Source organism: Podarcis erhardii, assembly GCF_964252035.2.
Source record: "Podarcis erhardii genome assembly, chromosome: 6".
Taxonomy (NCBI): Eukaryota; Metazoa; Chordata; class Lepidosauria; order Squamata; family Lacertidae; genus Podarcis; species Podarcis erhardii.
Window position 1 is genome coordinate 88,901,658 of NC_138510.1, and position 13,905 is coordinate 88,915,562.

General features: G+C 42.6%; 1 protein-coding gene across 1 annotated transcript in view; it reads left to right on the forward strand.

The window, feature by feature from the left end:
• Positions 1-10,974: 10,974 nt before the first annotated feature.
• Positions 10,975-13,905, forward strand: part of PDC (phosducin) — a 30,321-nt gene continuing 27,390 nt past the window's right edge. Inside the window, exons 1-2 of the mRNA XM_081866174.1 lie at positions 10,975-11,056; positions 13,737-13,854. The gene's annotated coding sequence lies outside the window, so the exon portion shown is untranslated. The remainder of the gene's footprint in view (positions 11,057-13,736; positions 13,855-13,905) is intronic.

The window sequence follows — 13,905 nt, forward strand, 5'->3', positions numbered from 1 at the left end:
TTCTTTGCTCAGTGAAATGAGAGATAGCGACACAAAGCTTTAAAAAAACGAGCCTGAGGAGAGGAGCAAATAAAACAAAGCATATTTGACATTTGAAGATGAAAGTTGGGAATAGGTTGATGTGGGAACCAATGGTATTTGGCTGTAAAACGTCTGACGTGCAGAAAAACCCCAGTAGACTTCAAAAGCCTTAGAATTTTTTATTGGAGAGGGGGAGAATATTTCTTTTAATTAACACACACATGCATACAACCAATTTAGGGGGAAGGTTGGGTGTCTTCAACTTTTTTCAAGGATTGTGTATGTGGAAGTAAAAACAATGAAAATCATTACAAGCAAAGTTAATATTCTTTAAGACAAGGGCTGGACAAATGCTTTTCCTCACAGGACGTATTTGCTTGAGATTATATCTTGCGAGGGCTCAATGCCAGCCACTGCTGGGAGCTGACGATAGTTGAAGCAGGAGATAAAATTGTTCAGGATGAACTATTCCAGAATAAAGGCCCTCTCCCACTCCAATTTTTCACAATGGATAATTCAGATTGTTGTTGTTGAGTCGTTTAGTCGTGTCCGACTCTTCATGACCCCATGGACCAGAGCACGCCAGGCACTCCTGTCTTCCACTGCCTCCCGCAGTTTGGTCAAACTCATGCTGGTCGCTTCAAGAACACTGTCCAACCATCTCATCCTCTTCTCCTTGTGCCCTCCATCTTTCCCAACATCAGGGTCTTTTCCAGGGAGTCTTCTCTTCTCATGAGGTGGCCAAAGTATTGGAGTCTCAGCTTCAGGACCTGTCCTTCCAGTGAGCACTCAGGGCTGATTTCCTTCAGAATGGATAGGTTTGATCTTCTTGCAGTCCACGGGACTCTCAAGTGTCTCCTCCAGCACCAGAATTCAAATAATTCAGATTAGAATCCCCAATTCTAGGCAGGTCTACTCAGAAGTAAGCCCCATTAATGGATTGATGGGGTTACGCTCAAATAAGTATACAGAGGATAATTTTTCAGTACAGCAAACCAACACATCTGCAGTTGTGGAAAGCAGATGGAATTAGTTCCTTTCTGACTTTGGTGTGCTGCATTTTCACACACACATCCACATATGGCAGAAACCTACCAATTTGTTCTGAGACAGCTGAGGCAAAAACTTATTTCCCCAAGCAACAAAACCAGGAATATCTATCTATCTATCTATCTATCTATCTATCTATCTATCTATCTCAGTCTCTTTTTCTTTTCTTTTCACAAAATAAAGTCCTGCCCTTTCCAGCTGTTCTGACTTTGCAGAGAAAAGAGGGGAAACTACTTTTAAAGCCAGGAAAACATGCTGGAAATTACAAGAAACCTAGAGCTGAAGATTCTCCATCTGTGCTTTAAATATAACACGACACAGAATGGGGGGGGGGGACGACAACTGCAGATGCATAGCAAGGTATACAGAGGTCCATTTCTCATGTGATATCTTGCTACTGCTTTCCTGTTTAATGAACCAGGTTGTCACATATTCCTCCCTGATGTAAAATCCCTTCTCACCACTTGGCAGGGAAATAGAGGTCCCCAAACCACTCTAAGGTTAGAGTTTGGACAGTTTGGACATCCTGATGGACTCTGTTGTCATTCTGTGAAGTTGCAAGGAGAATGTTCACCACACACATGGTTTAGGCATCATCTGCACCATACATTAAAAGGAAGCCATATCGTACCACTTTAAACACTTACAGAGTATTCTGGTAACTGTAGTTTGTTAAGAGGCTGTTAAGAGACCCTCCCGCCGCCAGCTACTATGTCCTAAGTGGTTTAACAGTCAAACCCTCTTCCCAGGGAAGCCTGGGAATTGTACCATTTATACAAAAACCGCATATTCTCTCCCTCCCTCCCTTTCTCTCACACAAACACACACACACCCTCCCAGCTTAGCCTCTTTGTTGTACGGGAGAGACGGCGCGTAAAGAATAAGGAAGGATGCAGATTACAGAGTCATAGGCAAATAAAATTGAACTGTAAAAAAAAAGCTTCAGAATTCATTGCGATAAGACTATGTACTTTGGTGTGTGAGGGCATGGGGACAACTATCAAAGCCACCTACAGAATGATGAAAGGATGGAAAACAAGGAAGCCTATCTGGGTGGGGATTGGTCATTATTCATGCTGCTCTACTATAGAAACACTTTTCGAGGGTACAAATCTGGATTTCTAGGCTGCATGCTTGCGATCAAAATGAAACTGAAAATATTTTTAGAGAGAATGTTTGAATAATCCTCTGGTCTCCTCGCTGGCCCAAATAGGACTAATTTAGCCAGCTAGCCCTGGTGATCATCCACTGTTTATTGGATGGATTTCCCCCCCGAATTAATTTTTTAATTCTGAATTTATTGTTATTCATGTTTTATACTGTATTTTATGCTGTTTTTTGTTGCATCAATTAAGTGTTTTAAATTTGTTGTTAACCGCCCTGAGCCCAGTTTTATGAACCGGAAAGGGTGCAGTATAAATGAAATTTCATTATTATTATTAATAATAATAATAATTATCCTTGCTCATGATTCAAGTAACTGGCATTTGGAGTCATCCTGCCTCTGACCATAGAAACAGAACATAACTATTGCAGCTAGTAGCTTCTGATAGGCTTATCATCTTTGAACTTCTCTAATTCCCTTCTTAAACCATCCAAGTTGATGGCCACTACTGTTATCTTGCAGGCGTGAATTTTGTAGCTTAACTAGGTGCTGTGTGAAGTGGTTCCTTGTTTCGGTCTAAATCTTCCAACATTCCAGGGTTTAGTTTTGCTTCACCTTGTTTTAGGAGGTGGCTCTGTGGTCTAAGCCACGGAGCCTCTTGGGCTTGCTGATCAGAAGGTTGGCGCTTCGAATCCCTGTGACGGAGTGAGCTCCCCTTGCTCTTTCCCAGCTCCTGCCAACCTAGCAGTTTGCAAACACAAAAGTGCAAGTAGATAAAAAGGTACCACTGTGGCGGGAAGGTAAACAGCGTTTCTGTGCACTCTGGCTTCAGTCATGGTGTTTTGTTGCGCCAGAAGCGGTTTAGTCCTTCAAGCCACATGACCCGGAAAGCTGTCTCTGGACTCCCTCGGCCTGAAAGCAAGATGAGCGCCGTAACCCCATAGTCGCCTTTGACTGGACTTAACCGTCCAGGTGTCCTTTACCTTGTTACCTTTACCAATTAAAGTGTGAAATGAAGCAAACCTTTCTCCCATCCTGTTGTTGCTGTTCCCCTGTAGGGTTGTCCACTGAGATGTTTCAGAGGGCCTCCTGCAAGCTCCGTGATAGACGGTTACACAGCTGGTAATAACAAAGTGATGGAAGGAAACAGTACACCTGGTACCAGCTGTCAAACGCACAGGAGCCCTGCTTGAATGGTGGGTTGGCAACCCCAGGCATGTTTCTTTTTTGTATATTCAATCATCCCTCATGATAAAGGCTGTAACCATGTTGCATGTGTTGCTCTTTATTGCTGGAACTGCACTGAGGGGGGTATGTTCCTTATAACCTAGTGTGATGCACCATTTGCTCATAATAATAATAATAATAATTTATTTATATCCCGCCCTCCCCAGCCAAAGCCAGGCTCAAAGCGGCTAACAACAGTAAAATAATACAGCATTCTAAAATCAATCTATTCTAAAATCAATCCAAAATCAAATGAATGGCAACCACTGGGCTAGAATTCTGTGAGGATTACCAAAGGAGGATGTCAGACTGTGCCTTGGCCAAAGGCCTGGCGGAACAGCTCTGTCTTGCAGGCCCTGCGGAAAAATGTCAAGTCCCGCAAGGCTCTAGTCTCTTATAACAGAGCGTTCCACCAGATCGGGGCCACGGCCAAAAAAGCCCTGGCTCTAGTTGAGGCCAGCCTAACCTCCCTGTGGCCCAGGACCTCCAAGATGTTTTTGTTTGAAGACCATAAGGTCCTCTGTGGGGAATACCAGGAGAGGCGGTCCCATAGGTACGAGGGTCCTAGGCCGTATAGGGCTTTAAAGGTATAGGGCTTTAAAGAGCATAAACTCTGCCTCTCCAAAGTGCAAAACAATAAACACCCAAAATAAATAGCAGCAGAATAAAACAGATATTTAATGGCTGTTTTTCAAGTGAAGTAAATGGACAGTAGCGGCATTGAAACTAGAAGCAAATTTTATCTTAATTTTTTAAAAAAGAGAAAAAAGATCTTAGGGATAGCATGACCTAGACATGAACATCCTGAACGTCAGATAGCAACGTATATTCTGCTATTTACAAAAACTTCCAGAGCGGGTAAAGTAATTGCTTTTTCTTGGCCTGCTTCCATAATATTGCAAGTCATAAAATGTTTCATAAAATAGCTTTCAAGCTCAACCGTATTTGTTGTCAGATGTTGCCAACGCCCTGTATAATAATTTGAACTCCAAGCATAAAATACAGTTGGGTCGATATTCCTAGCCAATGTTATCATCAAAGACTCGTCATCACAGCCTCATTTTGACCGGCCTACCATTTGCTGAGTCATCGACTGGACAAAACTTTTGTTTTCTTTTGCAAGTCTGGTTTTAGCGGGGAATTGAACTGGGTGACCTTTTCCATTTTAGGGCTTCTCATCTTTCACTTGCACGCTCTCCCTCCTTTCCTGTAGAGGGCTTAGGGAACCACAAGTGATACGGTGGTTCGGTTTTGCAAGAAGCTTCAGCTTTGAAAAGACTGCACATCTCTCAATATCGCAAGGCTTGTCCCTTTCATCTTCTCGTGAAATGAAATTCTGATCCCAAATAATCAGATGAGGTCTGGTTCCATAGCAAAAGGAAAACCTGTGTTAACCAGTAAAAGTTTTTCTGGACTGTGGAAGACTTGGGATCAAATCCTTTACTGTGTCATAAAACTACTAGCACTCGGTAAGCCCTTCTAGTCTAGCCAAACCTCAAGGGAATGTTGTGATAAAATGGGGCATGTCCTTGCATGCTACCCAAACTCGTTGGAGAAAACATGGGGCATACATTGAATGAAGTACTAAAACACAATGTTCAAGAGCCCTCCCTTCTGATATTGTGTTAATAAGCAGGGAGTTAATCTACGGGGTCAATCTGAACTTTGCAATTTGAACTTCGCAGCAGAGTGCATTGTGAAGAATTTGAGTTCTGCAACAAAAGTTCTGCAACAAAAAACCTAAAGATAGCAAGAAGGATATGGGCTGGAGTGGGGCAGTGGAGTTCACACCCTATGTGAAATGCCCCAAATATGCATAGCAACTTTCATTTTTCATTCTCTCTCTCTCTCTCTCTGGAAATAATTTTTATTTGGTTTTACAAGTATAAAGGGACACGGGTGGCACTTTGGGTTAAACTACAGAGCCTAGGACTTGCCGATCAGAAGGTCAGCAGTTCAAATCCCCACGACGGGGTGAGCTCCTGTTGCTCGGTCCCTGCTCCTTCCCACCTAGCAGTTTGAAAGCATGTCAAAGTGCAAGTAAATAAATAGGTACCGCTCCGGCGGGAAGGTAAACGGCGTTTCCGTGCGCTGCTCTGGTTCACCAGAAGTGGCTTAGTCATGCTGGCCACATGACCCGGAAGCTGTACGCCGGCTCCCTCGGCCAATAAAGCGAGATGAGCGCTGCAACCCCAGAGTCGGCCACAACTGGACCTAATGATCAGGGGTCCCTTTACCTTACAAGTATAAAATTCTAACAATACAAAATACATTTCCATATTTACTGTTTTAGTGTTGTTAGCCGCCCTGAGCCCGGCTTCGGCTGGGGAGGGCGGGATATAAATAAAATTTATTATTATTATTATTATTATTATTATTATTATTATTATTATTTAAAGATTCCTCCGAATCTCTGGGCTTCCCACCTTCTCCAGTCTATGGGTCCTATTGTCAACCTGTTCAGCTGCATGTTATTCAGTAATCCATATTTTTTGTCACTCCATTTTGTCCATAATATTTGCTACATTACAAGTGTTATTGTAGTCCTGCTAATGTTTTCATCTGCTTACAGTGATCTCCCAGATAAGTCAGAAATTTTCCCCATTCTTTCTTAAAGTTTTGTTTTTCTTGGTTCCTGAGCGTTCCGGTCAGTTTTGCCATTTTGGCGTAATCCAGCAGCTTAGTTTGCCTTTCTTCTTTCCATCATTTCTCATTTTCAACACAGGGATCAATGAAGTCAATGAAGGGATTAATGAAGGGGTCGATGAAACTACCACATCACACTATTTATATCTTCCTTTCTCATTCTCTGGGGTGAGAGTAGTGGTCTCTGTGTCATGTTTAAACTTGAAAAGTATGCTGTTGTCCCTACTATGAGTTCCAAATTTAATTCCAATATCTCTACATTCAATGGAGATTTCATGTTCCAAACCTAGAAGCAAACATACAGAGACTGATGAACATTGAGCCAAAGATATTACTATGCTCAGGTAACTATGAATCCAAATCAGAATAAACCCAAATTATGATTAATTCTGAAGGCACAGGGAAGTTTTTAAATAGCTGGTGTTTTATTGTCTTTTTAATATTTTGTTGGGGGCTGCCCAGACTGGCTTGGGAAACCCTATCCAATGGGCGACATATAAATAATAATATTATTATTTAAATAATTAATGTTATTAGAACAAACTACTGTACTTTTCTGTCTATAAGATGCCCCCATGTATATTTTGGGGGACTGAAATTTCAGAAAATGGGGGGGGGGTGGCAAAAAGTTGTTGAGCTTTTTGGGGGGAGGATTGCCCAGAGTTGTTGAGCAAAAAACGCCTCCCATCTGTCTCCTCTCCAGCAGAAGCTGCAAATTGACTGCTCATTTGCCGCAGTATCGCCCAATCAACACCACCCATTGACACAGCAACCAATAAGATGCACAATAGCCACCTACAGCCACAGTAGCAGCCAATCAAACGTCCACTCTATGCACTACTCATGTATAAGACAACCCCCACTTTTAAGCATGATTTGCAAGGGGGGGGGGACCTAGTCTTATACACGGAAAAGTACGGTATATGTCTGCCCAAAAGAATATTCATTTTATACGTTCAGCGCATTTTTAGAAGGCAGCATTAGGATTTTCTGCATATACGGAGCCAGCTCAGGCCAATCTGTGCTAGAGGCATTCAAGGACGAAGGTGGCCTCCGTTTATTGTGTTGGCAGGGGAAGAGTGAAGATAAGGAAATTCTTCCACGATGCAAAGTGAGACAGATGTTAGGGAGCCGCTGGAGAGTCCTTCCGAAGTCCCTAAAGCAATCATACGATCCTATTTAAAACACCTGTGCATGTTTCTAATTCCTCCTCCCTCCCTCCTTCTACTGCAAGCTTTCCCAGAAGACTTTGGATCTTCAATCATTTCCTAGCACATAAGGGAAAGTCCTGTTGTATGTCTGCCTTGTCATTTCCTCTTCTTTGCGTTTCTTCTCTGTTTAGTTACAGGTGGAATGAAAATCGATAGCGGAGGAGTCAAACTGAGGTGGCATTGCGATTGCATGGTATCATACCCCATCCCCAACTGTCACAATTTGACGGGGACATCCTGGAATTACAGATGCCATCCTGGCTTCTGATTGGATCCCGGAATGTCCCAGGCAGAGGGCCTTCTGGGTAGTGGTGCCTGCCCTGTGGAACGCCCTCCCAGCAGATGTCAAAGCAATAAACAACTATTTTACTTTTAAAAGACAACTGAAGGTGGCCCTGTTCAGGGAAGTTTTTAATGTCTGGCGCTGTATTGTTTTTAATATTTTGTTGGAAGCCACCCAGAGTGGCTGGGGCAACCCAGCCAGATGGGTGGGGTATAAAATTATTATTATTATTATTATTATTATTATTATTATTATTATTATTATTATTATCTTTTGGTCTTGTGCGGGACCCAAAGATACTCATTTTTGGGTGCCGCATAAGTCAGGATCTTGGCTGCTGGGAATCATGGAACTGGGAGTGCCATTGTGTTTGGGTCCTGCCTATGGATTTCCTATAGGCGTTTGGCTGGTCACTGTGGTAACAAAATGAGCCTTTGACCCGATCTAGCAATCTTCTTAAGTTTTATCTAAGTGCCACAGTCCATAGCTGTCAACTTACAGATTTGAAAATAAGGGACTAGGAGCCTCGAAAATAAGGGATCAGCAGCCAAAATAAGGGATTTTACAAGCACAGGTATGTTCAACTTCTGAGCCCCTCCGAGCCAAAGGCAGAAAGCCCAGCCAGCAGCCAAACGGTGGTTCCCACAGCGCAGCAACCCGGCAAAGGAGATGCAGCAAGGAAAACCACCGTCACCTCTCCGCTGGGAAGCGCTGAGCAAAGGGGAGTCCCAAGGCAACGCGGCCAATTTGATGGGCACAAGGCATGCAAGCTCCACCCCCCAGTCGTTCTCAGACTTCTTATTGGGTGAGCAACACAGCCAAGCAACACAGTTGGAGCCCTCTCCTCCCTGGCCAGCAGGGAGGGAGGGAGAGGAGCTGCTTCCTTTGAAACCTGGGAAATTTAAGGGACATCATCAATAAGGGACAGCAGCGGAGCACAGCATTGGGATAAGGGACTTTCCCGCCAAATAAGGGACAGTTGACAGCTATGCCACAGTCTGCCCTTCCAATCATCCAGGAATAGCTCGACACAAGCAGCTACAAGACAAATTTCTTGATGTGAACAATGACATACAATCTCAAATGTATTAACTGGTACATCTGGTGCCAGATAACTCACAGCACACAGACCCGACCTAGAATCTCCATACTAGCCCAGAGATGGAAAGAAAACAAAGTCCCTAGCAGAGAGGAATGGCAAACCAAGTTGATGGATTACACCAAAATGGCCGGAAAGCTCAGGAACTAAGAACAAAACTTCAATAAAGAATGGGGAGGGGGGAATATAATTTATCTAGGAGACCACTGTAAGCAGATGGAAAGAGTAGCAAGATTCTAATAACAAATAGCAAATATTATGGACAATATGGAGAGATATAAAATATGGATTATGAAATAAAATGCAGTTGAGAAGGTGTACAACAGGACCCATAGAGGGGAAAATGGGAAGTCCAGAGATTCCGGGAAATCTCTAAATATGGATATGTAATTTGTAGTGTTAGAATTTTATACTTGTAAAATCAAATAAAAAATTATTTCCAAAAAAATAAGAAAAAGAATCTCAAACTCCAGGCTCCTTGCTCTGACAGCATTCCTGCGCATCTTGCTACTAACAAACAGCAACAAACAATGTTTGGAATCCTAACGAGATGCAGGTAATAAGGGCAGTAACTGCCTTGTCTTAAATGACTTGCTTCCGGTTTAGATTAAAGCTGCCACAAACAATGTCTGTTCTCTATAGCAGATGATCTCAAGAAAGGGTTTTAATTAGGGCTAAGCCAAACCTTTTCCTGTCTTAACTTTCATTTTGAAACTGTCATGCTTCAGGGGAGGGGCAGAAATCTTTACCAAATGTTTGCTTTTTCCTGGTTTGTTTGTTGCCTACAGTTTTAAAAAGTCACTCAAATAGAATGCAGCGGAAAATTCCACGCAAAGCACAAAGCTATTCTGAATAGGTAAAAAGCTCACTTGTACAACAGTGCCCCCTTATGCCCATAAACGCTGGCTAAATGTGACTTTTAAGTCTAATCTAATCTACTCATCCAATAGTTTCTAGAAAAGGATACAATTTTAAAACAGAAAGAAGTGAAAGCAAATTGATCGTCTTCATTATTATTTTTAAAAAACTGATGAACTAGAGACCTTTTCTTTCTTTTTAAATTACATATACATAAGACAAAAGCTTGATAAAACTGACATTAATGGGGAAATCAAAGCCATGTGCTTCTCGTGATACTTTGAAAGAACATGCTGAAAGCAGAAATGGCACACTAAGACAATAAGTAATGTTATTATTCAACATAGCATTTTGCAAAAGAGCATTGCCAAGATAGGAAAATGTATCTGGACTTTGTGCAGTGGGCTTGTTATTTTTTTTTTCAGTTGGAACATATATCAAATGTCTTCAGTTATTATTATTTTATCTGTAACATCAGAGATGCTTGAGCAAAATGTTCCGTGTGCATGTCAAAAAGCTGTTTACAGTACATGAGCAAAAGTAATAATCTCTATTAAATATATATATATATCCACCCACCCATTTGCCTCACGCTTATGGCACTTAGTCCAATATTCTCTTTAGGTTTCTAGTTGGTTCAGAACAAATTTTGATTATTGTTAAAAGCATGGCTGAGCTAATACTTTGATTGGCGGTGACTTGATGCAAATGTGTAAAAATTCTAGATTTATTCTCCAGAACTACCAGCCACTCCACTTACCACAGCATTTCCATGAAGGTGAAAGCTTGTGTGTGTTTTCCATGACTTTAGCCAGCCATGGTTCTCAGATATGTGTTTCCTGAATTTCCATTTGAAATGTTTCAAAAAATACGTGGCCAAACACCAGTGATAAAGATAGCATGTTATGCTGGTAATCTAAGCTTAGTTATGAGGTGCGAGCCCTATTCAAACCAATCCACTTACATCACTGGCCGTCATACAGGGACCTATATAAAAAAGGTAAAGGTAAGGGATCCCTGGATGGTTAAATCCAGTTAAAGGTGACTATGGGGTTGTGGCGCTCATCTCGCTTTCAGGCCGAGGGAGCCGGTGTTTGTCCACAGACAGCTTTCCAAGTCATGTGGCCAGCAGGACTAAACTGCTTCTGGCGCAACGGGACACCGTGACAGAAACACCGTTTACCTTCCCGCCACAGTGGTACCTATTTATCTACTTGCACTGGCATGCTTTTGAACTGCTAGGTTGGCAGGAGCTGGGACAGAGCAACGGGAGCTCACTCCGTCGAGGGGATTCAAACAGCCAACCTTCTGATCAGCAAGCCCAAGAGGCTCAGTGGTTTAGACCACAGCGCCTCCCGCATCCCCTCGAATATGGTATACAGAGACCTATACCATATGAAGAAACCCTTAACCATGTGTTGTTTTTAATACTTTACTCTGAACACTGCTTGTCAAAGAAAAAGAGCATCCCCTACTGGCAGGAAGGCCATCTAGGAGACGAAATAATATGCATTCATGTACAAAGCAAACTACGCAGAACTGCATGTGTGCACAGTGTAAGGCAGTATTTTTCATTCATTTCATTTGTAAGGAACTGGGTTGCCTCATGGCCTGGGGAGAAAACTATAGTATGGAGCATTTTGGAACTTCTAATTTCTTTGTCTGCAACATCTTCACGGAGGCACCTAAACCTTAAAGTACAAAGGAAGACAAAGGTCTATTATACCGGAGAGTCAATTTTTATATACCCACCCCCCCAAAAAGCTAAAATTAAAGCCAGCCCTCCCCAAAAGGCACCTCGCTACTTTGGGAGAAGAGAACGATGCCATTCTGAAAGAGATAAATTCGCAACAATGGCAGGGCAGAACTCAATATGTTTCTGTTTGCAGCTCACGACAGAAAAAAGTGTACCACTTGTTTCTTCCATCACAAAGCTCAAGGAACCCAAAGGGATGTACTAAATTAATATTTGTACTGTTTATAATCAGCAATTAGCTGGATTAAATTAGCTGTTTCAGAAGGTAGGGCTAAGCTCTAAAAACAGCTCTTTAGGAAGAACACACTGAAATGAGCAAGCTGAACTGTTAATGGATAGTTACCTGTATTCAACTACAGTGGTACCTCGGGTTAAGAACTTAATTCGTTCCGGAGGTCCGTTCTTAACCTGAAACTGCTCTTAGCCTGAGGTACCACTTTAGCTAATGGGGCCTCCTGCTGCCGCTGTGCCACCAGAGCACAATTTCTGTTCTCATCCTGAAGCAAAGTTCTTAACCCGAGGTACTATTTCTGGGTTAGCGGAATCTGTAACCTGAAGTGTCTGTAACCCGAGGTACCACTGTATTTTATTAGCAATCTCACCACAGTGAAATGTTAAAAATGAAAGCAAAACTTCACCATATAGAACCATTTGCATTGTCTTCTGTGACTATTATTGGGTACACAGTACTGGCTTAAGATGCAGCTAGTTCACCCCATTCCTCAGTTTGGTCCAAAGCTGGTTTGGGGGAAAGTGCATCAAAACACAGTATTTCCTAAGAAACAGCAGAACAGATGTAGAATAAAGATTGTGGCTAAAGTCATCCTAGCATCCCAGCATCCTATATAAAAAGTATCTCCCAGTGTCTTATAGACCATGATAAAAAACAAGCTGAAGCCTCTGCAAGACTAAAAAGAGCAAAAAATAATAATAATTCCCCATTACAGTTTATATGGCTGCAAAGGAATATTATGGATAGAAACCTTGCAAGCCAGTTATGAGGACATGTTCTCATCCCCTGGCTCAAAATACGATACTCATTGCCAACCTCTCCTGAGGCTAGATTGTACGCTGTGTAGGAATGTACATAGTATACCCTAAAGGGGGGAAAGGCAAAAAGATTTTCTGAAATATGGCAAAGCGTGTTCTCCTTCATGGAGAGCACGTGTTGCGGTGGGGGCTAACAAAACACCCCCTGTTGCTGGGCAGGAAAAGTGTTTGGCCACCATTATCATTGAACTTCCTGTTGCTGGGGAGATTTAAATGTTGCCATTTTGTGATTGACAGCCATAGCCTTTAAATACCCTGCGTGCAGCGGATCACCCGCCCCCCTCCCTATTTTCAGGTTGTTCACTTGACCCAGTAGGAATTTTGTCCATTTGACTGATTGACTGGTGCCATTTGGTTTTTGCCTACTGCGTAGCAAATTGTCACAACTTGTAAGGTTGCGGTTAGGCATTGGTTTAGGAATTGGTTGGTGGAGGGGTATGGATTTGGCTGTGCCTGCCCCTCCAAAATGCTGCTGCTGCAAGGGTTTTCCATTAAAGGAACCCAGAGGCTCGCCATGCTTTTGTCCGAATCCCTGGCAAGGGGCTAGGGCCACGCAAGAGCCCCTGGGAGCATTTGGGGAGAGGTGAGGCATTGTTCCCAGTCCCGTCTCTCTCCCCAAAATGTTTTCCCTTTCTGACTTCGCGGGCGAATGTCTGTCCCCATGCGGGATCAGATAGTCGCAACCAGTGCCTAAGCAACCACTCACATTGATTGTAATTTTAATAAAGTTGTGGCCAAAATTATGCCAAAAACCTTAAACTAAAAATCATGTGTCAATTGTGTTTTATTGGGGGGGGGTGTCTTGGGGACCTCGACACGCAAAAAGTTTGGGACAAAATGGTACAGCTGGTGTTAAGCTTGCCAGAGTGGGAACAAACGAAGCCTTTGTGACTTTTGCTCAGTCTGAATGAGAAAACACTGCGGAACCAACTAAATAGTAGTACAATTAGGAAGATATGTTTATTTCTATTTCTACAGACAACGGGGCATTTTATCCATCTGTCGGCTGGGGTAGGAAAAAAGAGGAAACACCATTACAGCAAAACTCATACACTTGGTGAGAATTGCCACGTAAACCATGCCCCTTAAAAAATATTATTCTGAAAGGTATTAAAACTTTCTTCAAACACCTGACGTTTCCTCCTCTAATTTTTCCTGCTAGTGATGCCTTGTGGAAGAACTGACCACAATATTTAGTCCCATTCACAACTATGACTGGCTTTTTCTTTTCTCTCTTCCCCCACCCTCCCTCTGTTTTCTTCTCAATTATATCTATGTATCAAATCCTTTAAACCTTTGGGAAGCCTGACATTTCATTGGTCCACGCTAATTAACAGAATTTGCTAATTCCTTTATAGTAATCCTCTTACCTGTACAGAGCTATTTCTGTTAGGGTCATCATGATCCTGAGGCCTCAATCTCCTCTCCAGATCTTTCTATCTTCGAGGAGAAGGCAGCTGAGGAGCCACATTTGCCTGAGCGTCAACCAATCAAGGACGTTGGTGGTTACACTGGAGAAACCGGGAGCCGAGCACCTGAGCTGACAAGGTAGATTCCTTTATGTTGTTTTTAATTCACTTATACTGCACACTTCTGCCA